This window comes from Periplaneta americana, chromosome 11 (assembly GCF_040183065.1).
Source record: "Periplaneta americana isolate PAMFEO1 chromosome 11, P.americana_PAMFEO1_priV1, whole genome shotgun sequence".
In the NCBI taxonomy this organism is placed as follows: domain Eukaryota; kingdom Metazoa; phylum Arthropoda; class Insecta; order Blattodea; family Blattidae; genus Periplaneta; species Periplaneta americana.
Genome location: NC_091127.1, coordinates 52,314,472 through 52,325,128, shown reverse-complemented (window position 1 = coordinate 52,325,128; position 10,657 = coordinate 52,314,472).

The window sequence follows — 10,657 nt, the reverse complement described above, 5'->3', positions numbered from 1 at the left end:
CCAAACTTTCATGCTTATGATTACGTGAATTGCAAACAGAACACAATCGTGGAGCGCTGAAGTATACGACAGAATATGAGGAAATGACGTCGTTGTTATGTTTCCATGGTTACCCAGTATATTTGCTGTTATGTTTATGTTCCCATCGTAAATGATGGTATGACTTCTTTGTTTTACTGTAACGTTAAGTTAAAGTTTACGTTATGTTTAATTTTTATTGTGAATGAGCCTTAAGGCCAGTAGACCCTTCTCTTCCGCATAGCCAGACTCTAATTCTAATTAAATACAATTGGTTGCATAGTTATTACATTAATATCCACATCATAAAACAACCTGAAAGTAAATAATGAAAGTTGGATAAGTAATGTTAATGAGGCAATAATAAACACTGGTAAGGAAAAGTAATAATAATAATAATAATAATAATAATAATAATAATGAGATAATTTAAATATTTATTCTGTGATACATATAACCATTAAAATTGAGAAACCTGAAACAGCTATTATTGTTAACAAGAATTGTTAGAAAAATATTTCTTTAGTCTATTCTTAAATTGCTTTGATGACTGACAGTCCCTGACATTTCTCGGTAGGGAATTCCCGAGGAACAGCCACAGTGAAAGAAAATGAATATGAGGATGTTCGGTGGGAGGGAATGGATAATATTGAGGAGAGTTGTGATCGTGTGGCTGGATTATGATAGGTGGATAAATTTTGAAAACGAGACGCAAGATAGACAGGAGTGGAGAAATGCAATATGTGAAAGAGAAGGGAAAGATTTTTCTACGATCTTCTAGACGGAGCCAGGACAACATTTCGAGGGATGGTGTTACGTGATCAGCCCGGCGAATATTGCAGACGTTCGGTCGCACATATTATGAACACGTTATAGTCTCTGCGCCGAAGTAACTCTTAGGTCAGTAAACAGAATATCACAGTAATCGAAGTGGGGCATCACGAGTGTTTGCACTAACATTTTTTTCATGGAAAAGGGTAGAAAGTTCTTCAATCGCCTAAACGAGTGGATTAATGAGAATACTTTTTTGCAGGTTTCTGCAACTTGAATGTTCCAATTTAAACTTTTATCCATATAAATACCTAGATTCTTTACTGATTCACTGAACGAAATTTCGGTGCCGTATATTTCAATCGGGGACAAATTTGGTATGGTAATAGTGCTTAACAAACGTGAATGGTCCACAATTATTGACTGTGATTTTTCTGGATTTAGTTTAAGTCGGAGTTTCCGTGTCCATGTCCAAATTGAGTCGACATCGTTTATTCTCTCATTTCTTTGGCTCTCTCTTTCTTTTTTTGCTCAAAGTGCTACTTTACCCGACAGATTCTTTTCTACATTTGAAATTCATAGCATTTGTGGAAGAGCGTGTTAGTTTTATGTTATTTATCAAATTAATGCCATTGAATTCTTATTATTGCGAAATCTACAGCAAAAGTAAAGTTTTTTAGTAGCTAATGTAAACAATTACTGTTCTCCTAGAAACATTAGTCTAATCCATTATATTTAACGTAAAATATGAGCCGTTCAGAGCAGAAGTGGTGTAAGTCAATATTGGGTAATGAGGTTAAACTATTAGTAGTCAATGGATAGCACGAAGGACATATTAATTGCTACTTTGCGCTGTATTTCACAGAATGTTTACTTTAACCCTCATTACTCATTTTTGACTTGCACCACTTCTGCTCTCAACGGCTCATATATTAAAATGAATTTCAGAATGAAACCGAAGAAACGTGTGGTATGAACGTATTAAGGTTTACTGTTTGAAAATAATTTATTGAGGCTCTTTGTTATCTTTAACTCTATAAATACTTTTTACATAATATTCATAGTATTCTGGATCCTAGTGGTCAGCCGTAAATTTCGGCCAGATGTCCCAAATTGTGGAATTTGTTGTTGTAGAGCATAGTATAATATTAATAAATATACTACAACATAATAATTAATTTACTTATTTACTAATATTTTAGTACAACAGCCAGAGGCCAATAACAGTTCAGCATAAAATAACAATAAATAAAAGTGACAAAATTAACAATGACAACGACTCGATCAATTTTTAACTGATTAATGTGAACAGAGGGAGATACTTTTCATCAATCATGGCTTGACAGAGAACTTTGTTTGCCGTTTTTGTTGCAACAAGTAAGTGCAGTTCTGCAGAGGAGAAATGAAATGTTTAACTTGCTTGTATAAATAAACATCGCAAGGCTGACACAATGGAGTACATTTAGGCGGAACAACTTTCACAGTGCAAGTTGGCATACTATCATCATCCACATCGCTCCATTACTTTGTCCTCCCCAGGAATCAATCAGAAGGGGACATTTGTTTGTCCCTACATAAAGTTTGAGGACAGTATCTTGATACTGCTCGAACAAACTAGAGGTCAGTTTGCCAGATGTAGAGCACGTGACTGTCATATTTATGCATTTTGTCTCAAGAGTACTAACAGCAACACTAACTTTCGGATCGAACTTTTCCCCAAGTTCTTGCAGACACAGAACCACTTTACGCAATAAATTACCAGCTGCAGTAACGGAATACTGTGCTGTAGCCTATACGAATTAGTAACTTTATTCACGTCTCCAACTGCAACTAGCACATTTTTTTCACATGTGTTCATTAATGTTCTTTTTATGTCACTTCTATATGAGCAACCGGCCTGGTTCGTATTGATAATAAAATTTTTATCAAAATTAGAAATCAAAGCCACCTAGGCCGACCATATGTAATTTATTTATAAAATACAACTTTTTCTTTCTCTATTACTAAAAACAATAAATTAATTTTCTCTATATTTTCACGACGAAAATACTGTTCACTTTGTGGATCCGACTTTTCACCTGTTTTATAAATACAGAGTCCCCCCAAAAAATGTATACACTATTTAAGAAACAAAAACTATTTATTATGTATATATTATTTTAATGTACCGAAGTACATATGATATTTCCATGCAGCTATACTGCGTCATCATACGATGAAAGACTAATGGAACGGACAAAAATTCTCTCCGGCACCGGGATTTGAACCCGGGTTTTCAGCTCTACGTGCTGATGCTTTATCCACTAAGCCTCACCGGATACCCATCTCGGTGTCGGACAGAATCGTCTCAGTTTAAGTTCCAACTCTTGGGTTCCCTCTAGTGGCCGCCCTCTGCACTACGTCATAGATGTCTATGAACGTAGGACTGAAGTCCACACATGTGCCGAGGTGCTGAGGTGCCTCTATTTGACTATTTGGCCGGGATCCGACGGAATAAGCGCCGTCTTAAACCACGAAGTGATTTACGCATATCATATTATTATTTTAATGTACCGAAGTACATATGATATTTCCATGCAGATATTCTCTCCGGCACCGGGATTGGAACCCGGTTTTTCAGCTCTACGTGCTGATGCCGGTGCCGGAGAGAATTTTTCTCCATTCCATTACTCTTTCATCGTATTTATTATGTGTTTTTTTTTACATTTAAATACTGATCACACATGTAGTACTGCCTTCAGTTAAGCACATGGTTACTTTCGACGTTCAAAATGTTCGCCGTTCGCCGACGAAGCAGGGCTTGTAGCTGTACGCGGTCTTCCCGATTTTCCTTTCTGAATAACACAAATCGTTCGATGCGCCTCAAACTCGTCAATAATGCATTTAATTGTTACGCGGGTTGGGGGTTCTGTTTCATATTCTCGCCTACACTGACGCTGCACTTCAACGGCATTATCAAACTTTATTAACCACTTCAGAATGCTTTTTCAGAATTTTTATTCAACACCATGTTTCGCTGCTCGAACGTCAAGCGTGCTCCAGCCATTTTGTTTTCTCACTATCGTGATGAAAGTACCGATATTTGTTGAGCGAAAGACCATACTACAACATACTCGTAATTCAAACCAATTGACAATAGCAATATCTCGATACAGTCTGAGAAAAAGTGTATACATTTTTTGGCGGACTATGTATATTTATTGCACCCCAGAATGCTTATATGTGGATACCGACTGCTACTACTGTAATTAAACGACTTAACGTTAGTAAACTTAGTTAACAGGGCCTAAGTACATTTTATAATGTTATCATATTTTATGAAATATCAAAGTTTTCTGAATTTTGGCGAAAAAAAAGTTCTCCTACAATCCAACATTTGACAGTGATCGGCTTGTCTCAATCATGGATGATTAAAGAGCTTTATGCATTTATAACGTGCCTGTACTGCAATATAACGGATAAAAAGACAATTTAAAATTAATACAAACCTCTTTAAACATATAATATTTTTTTCAAAATGATGTTTCACTTTTTCATTAGTGATTCTCAATTTTCTTACTGTTGCATATCTACGCAGAACAGCAGGTCTTCTTTCTGACGTAAATTACTTATGATAATAAATTACATCTTGTGTTCTTCCAAGCTGAAAGTCACAGAAGAATTTAACTTAAGCCAAAAAGGACTTATAGAAGAAACTGTTACTTAGATAATTTCATATTCTCTTTTCTGTACGCTTGCATTTTAAAATATTTGCAAGGAATCGTCTTCATTACGATATCGTTCCTTCATGTCTAGTTCGAAAAGTACATCTAAAACTTTTACAATAGCTAACTTTCTTTAATATAACTCTTACGAAATTGCACGAAATGTTAACGAAATTACAGAACTTGACCGAGAAACATATAAGTTGTGAGGGAAAGAAAAAGCAATGAAAGTGACGCACAGGCATGCATTATTTTTCAGGTTATTTGAAATATATTTGTACAGACCCTCTGTGGTTTTGGTAGACACTTCGCCATGCATGGATTGCGCGATGATTTTTTTCAATTAGCCTACTATAGCCTTCAGCCAATAACAACTTCCAATAACGTAACTCACACAATTACTGCCCGTCCGCGTGGTAATGTCGCAAGGTTATCGAAACAGGGGAAATCGCGTGACAATTACTTAACGGAGCTCTTTTCTTTAAATTATTTTAAAAAGTTGTATAATATTACACAGCCGTCCAATTCTGAACAACAAATGTTTTCAGGAAATAACTAAGACTGTGCGAGTCACAAGCCTTTACACTGTGCCCAGCAGACACGGGTGGGGGAAACCGAGAAGCGACATAATCATCCGGACGGACATTAGATAAGTGGTACTCATAAACACCAGGCCTGACTGTTTCGGTCCCATGGACTAAGGTTAATGGTACATTTTCTATAGCATACTAGATGTTGGTAGCGTGACGTGAGCAGATGGTCATATAAACAGAGACCTATATGCACCGGCCGAATATTCAACTTGTGCGCGAACAGTTCTAAGAGACTACAACTATATAACCCCTCATGTAGGCCTATATTCATTTCACAGTGAATTGTACAATCGGAGAACGTCTCATCAATTATTATACTGTATGTGCATGTTTAATAGTAATACTAAAAATGACAGCAAGTCATCGTCATAAATAAACCGCAGAAATGTATGCACTGACAAATATCAAAATATATATGCAGCTATGCACTAAAGATTGTTGAAATATGCTTTAAAATTAAAATATATGCGGTAAATATATGAAGTAACACTTCGATCATTAATATTCCTAAGATATTTATTTACTTCAACACCATTAATCGATATTAATTATAATTAAACATATAATCTTAATGGATATTATCACAGTCTAGTACATACAGTCGCGGAGCTCAATACGTAGAGAATATGCATCCATAGACCGCTACTATCGCCTCATCACAGGCAATGCGAAATAGTACCGACACAGTCCATTGTTCCTAGTACCCTCAACAACTCAAGCTTTGTGACTGTATATACTAGACTGTGGTATTATTCTGTGTCTTTTGGCAAAACTTCAATAAGTTCAGATTATATTAAGTTAAATGTATACTCTGATAGTAAATCAATAGACTACCAATGTCTTCAAGTTTTGCAGGCAGTAGTGAAACTTCCTTAGTCTGCAAAATTAATTTAAATATTACTAATACATACATACATACATACATACATACATACATACATACATACTGTACATACACACCAATTATTGCAAGTAGCATTCCATGTCATAGGTTTATATTGACACATAAAATTAAATAAGTGGAAAAGTGAGAAGAAAGAAGAAGAGCCGTAAGAATTTAGAGCTGTTTAAAAATTCTGTTTACCCGTTACCCATTTCAGCGAGTGCTGACGACCACTGCTACACAGGATTGATCAGATAATATTACATGAATTACACAGAGAATCACGAGTTTTCTGGATATGCAGTCGGAACGTATGAAGTTTAAATGTTTTCGAGTTAAGAGTGAATAAATTACCAATAAAATATGACTGCGCTGCCTCCTGCCAAATGAGAGAGTATTGTGTTGTTAAGTGGTGTAAATTATGTAACACTAGGCTATATTGAATTGTTAAGTATTTTAGCTACTATAGATCCATTATTCGCATAAGCAACTCCATTTCAGATATTGTTGACGAAATGCAATTAAATAAATCCACCAAACTACAATTTAAATTTTTCTGTCACACGGTAGCGCCACGCTAAGCGTAAGCACAATTGAATGCTTAATAAGTCTCTAACTGTAGGCACTAAGATACTAATTATGAAGAAAATAACAATGTTTAAGTATCTGTAAACTGCTTTGTGGTAAATATAATATTATTACTGGAGCCCGGATGTTCAGGCATTTACTTTGGTTAAAATAGACAGGCATATAGGCACTAAAAATAGTAAAAATAGGCAGTGAAATAGACATTTATTATTAATGGAAACAGACAAAAAAATAGACAAATACTTAATAAACTATCTCATGCGGTACTCACTTTCCTTGGTTACATGTCACAACAAGATGCTTTTTAAGTTGTCAACTGTCATAGAGAGCCGCCTGTCAGAGAGAACGTTTTTCATTGTGGAAATAGATTTTTCTGCTTCTACTGAAGTGATTGGAGCAAATTTAAAATAGCTTATTTCAGAAGGACTGTCTCTACATTCTTTCAGACATTGTCTCAAAAACAGGGGTGGGATAAAGTATTAGAGACTTCAAAGTATGCGTGACTTGTGCGTGCAAGCAACAGTAACGGGATCTGGAGACTTGCTTTTAATACTGCCCTCATCCCCTTTCTTTCGTTGGTAAACCCCAAAGTGACCTGAACGCTGAGGGTTATACTGTTCAAATATCTTTGTTAAGTGACATAAAATATGGAATCGGTAGGAGAGAAAAGTTTACTACTTCTTGGAAACAATATGCATTTCTGGAGAATAAGATTCTCAGCAAATATTTGTGTGAGGTGAATATATATTTTTAATTTGTACAACCGTTCTTTTTTGTTTTCTGATATAATTTATGTGCGACTTATTTTAAGTGCATTAAAACATAGAATAGAAAATGTGAAATAACGAAGTAAAAAGGCTAAATACGGCATTTAACCTTAAAATAGGCAACGGGAGCTAAAATGAGCAAAAAAGGTAAAATAATAATTGGGTCTATCGTCCCCAAACGTGTGGAAACGTGTTTATCTCTAATAGGTATTTCATACGAGGCGCATCCAGAAAGTAAGTTTCCCGATGTTTCCCCTTGAAAGTAAACGTAATTAGCCGTGTCAATTGCGCATGCGTAACAGATCTATGACGTATCAATCATATGCCAGCCAGACAGGTCCCGCCTGGTGCCAGTAGCGTAGCAGCAGTGGTCCGAAATGGAAGCTCTTATTCCTTCTCCCGCCGCCTGCGAGGTTCGGTGGTGATAAAGTTCTTTAATGCACAAAGCATTGCGCCAATTGAAATTCATCGGCAGCTCTATCAGGTCTATGGGCCGAACATCATGAATAAGCAGATGGTGCGTCGCTGGTGTAGGCAGTTTTCCGAAGGTCGTCAAAGTGTCCATGACGAAGAGCGCAGTGGGCGACCGTCCCTCATTAATGATGATCGTGTTGAGCTGGTGCGGCAGTGCATCATGGAGAACCGTCGCTTCACGATTACGGAGCTGAGCAGCCATTTTCCGCAGATATCGTGATCCTTGTTGCATGAGATTGTCACTAAGCACCTGCTGTTCAAAAAAGTGTGTGCCAGGTGGGTGCCGACACCCGAACACCAAATGCAACGTTAGGAGCAGCACTGACATTTTGCAACGGTATCACGATGACGGCGACGAGTTCCTCGACAGGATCGTCACGGGCGATGAGACTTGGATTTCGCACTTCAGCCCGGAAACCAAGCAGCAGCCAATGCGTTGGCGGCATAGTGGATCTCCGGTCAGGACGAAATTCAAACAGACGCTGTCGGTACGGAAAGTGATGTGCACGGTGTTCTGGGACAGGAAGGGCATTGTGCTCATTGACTTCCTTCCAAGAGGGGAAACAGTGAACGCTGACCGTTATTGTGAAACACTGCAAAAATTGCGACGTGCCATTCAAAACAAGAGGCGTGGAATGCTTACTGCAGGTGTTGTGCTCCTCCATGACATTGCTCGTCCACATACGGCTCGGCGCACAGCAGGTGTTTTGACGGAATTTGGCTGGGAGTTGTTTCATCATCCACCCTAAAGTCCTGATCTTGCTCCCAGCGATTTTCACGTTTTCTTGCACCTCAAGAAATTCCTGTCCTCCGGTGAGCCTTTTGGCAACGACGAAGAGCTGAAGACGTCTGTCACAAGCTGGTTCCATTCCAGGCGGCAGAGTTCTACGACAGAGGGATACAAAAGTTGATCCCACGATACAAGTGTCTCGATTCTGATGGTGGCTATGTTAAAAATAGCTGAAAAATTGCTGTACCTGCTGCCAATAAATGTTTTCCCGAAAGTGTGTGTTCTTTTTAAAAAAAAATAGGGAAACTTACTTTCTGGATGCGCCTCGTACATACACTCAGTTTAAAAAAGGCATTTTGCCTAACATTCGGGCTCTAATTATTACTTATTTTATTACAGGATTGAGAAGCAGGTACGTAAAATTTACTAATAACAAACGCGTTTAGATGTCTGCCTCTTCCAAACTATTGGATGTAACGTCCTTATAGACGTTATTCAAGGGAAGGACTTTCGAAACCCTGCTGATTATTTTGATTATTTTATGTGAACCATTTCCGCAAAAAAAAAAAAAAAAAAACTAGTATATACTGAATTTTAAAAGTTGTTAATCTCTTGCATGAAGTCATTGTACACAGACAAATATTATGTCGAACATAACAGGGACTCTGAAAACGTTTATTTCAGTGGAAATCTCGAAAGATATTTTTGATGAATCGCAATATTTTCACTCTATAATTTGTGTATTAAGAAGTAAACACTAGTTCCCAATATGAATTGTAATATACAAAAAACAATGCCTCAAGAAGTCTCTAAATATGCATTTGAAAAGTCTTTCTAATAAACAATTATAGGGTAATACAACCACTTCAAATGTATTTGTTACATGAGTCTGTGGATCAAGTATAAAAATTGTTTTTAATCGTATCAATTAGGATTGAAATAAAGTAGAGCAAAACAATAACGTAAGTAATCAGATAAAAATACGCATGTCATTGTCTTTATCTTCTCAGATTTTATTGTCAAGAAGAGCACAACACACAGTTTGTAGTGGAAAATTATCTAGATAAATTGTAACATATAGCCTATCACGAAAATCTGATCTGCGGTAGCTGTGTAATCTAGACCATCAACCTGTCACGAATGGACGCCACCAAAATACCTTTAAATGCGAACAGCTCAGTTTCTGGAATCCCTTCAAATGCGCAAAGATCATCTTCTGCAAACCCTTAAAGTGCGCACACACAATTAATACGTATACCAGTTTGCGTAATGATAGCGTCCACTCTGACTGAGGTTCTGGCTGATATATACATATATTATCAGGCAGTACTGTACATCTCACTTGACGATATATGTCAGAGGAAGAACAATTGTTTGTATGCATCTAAAGTCTGACTAATGTAATATGTAGCTAGTCGGCAATGTATGCAATGGAGGGGGAAAAGAACTGCCCACCCTACTCCGTTATCTCCTGGCCTAGTTGCCTCATGAGCGTTGCCTTATTGCTGTCACTTATGAGGTTTAAACCTGTCTTCGGAGAGTTGACCGAAAAAAATAATATCTCACCTTGAATAACTTCAAGGGAAAAATTGTTCCGGGGCCGAGTACTGAAGTCAGGGCCTTTGTCTGAGCATGCCAAAACTCTATTGACTGAGCTACCGAGGAAATCTACCAGACTCAAAGTCAATTATTTCATTTATATTCACATACCTCAAGTGGGTTGACAGGGTGTCAGAGACCCAACATTGAGTGCACACCAAGCTCTGTGTGACTTAAATTCCAATGGATTCCTTCTCATGTTGGTATCAAAGGAAATGAGACAGCTGATCTTCTGGCGATAAAAGGCACTAGTTGACTCTCCAGAGGAAACAACTCTACCCTTTTGTTCAGCAAAATCAATAATCATTTCCACTTTTAGAAAGGAAAAATCAAACCAACTGAAAGAAATTAGCCAAGGGAAGACGTGGGCGAAATTGGCAAAGGGAAAAAACATCATTTCGGAAACTTCCCGAAGTGAAGCTGTAGCAGCATTCCGCCTAACTACAGCACACGACTGCTTAACAGAACACTTCCATCGCTTCAACATTCTGGATTCACCAACTGTATGATGTGCAGAAGAAATGCCATCA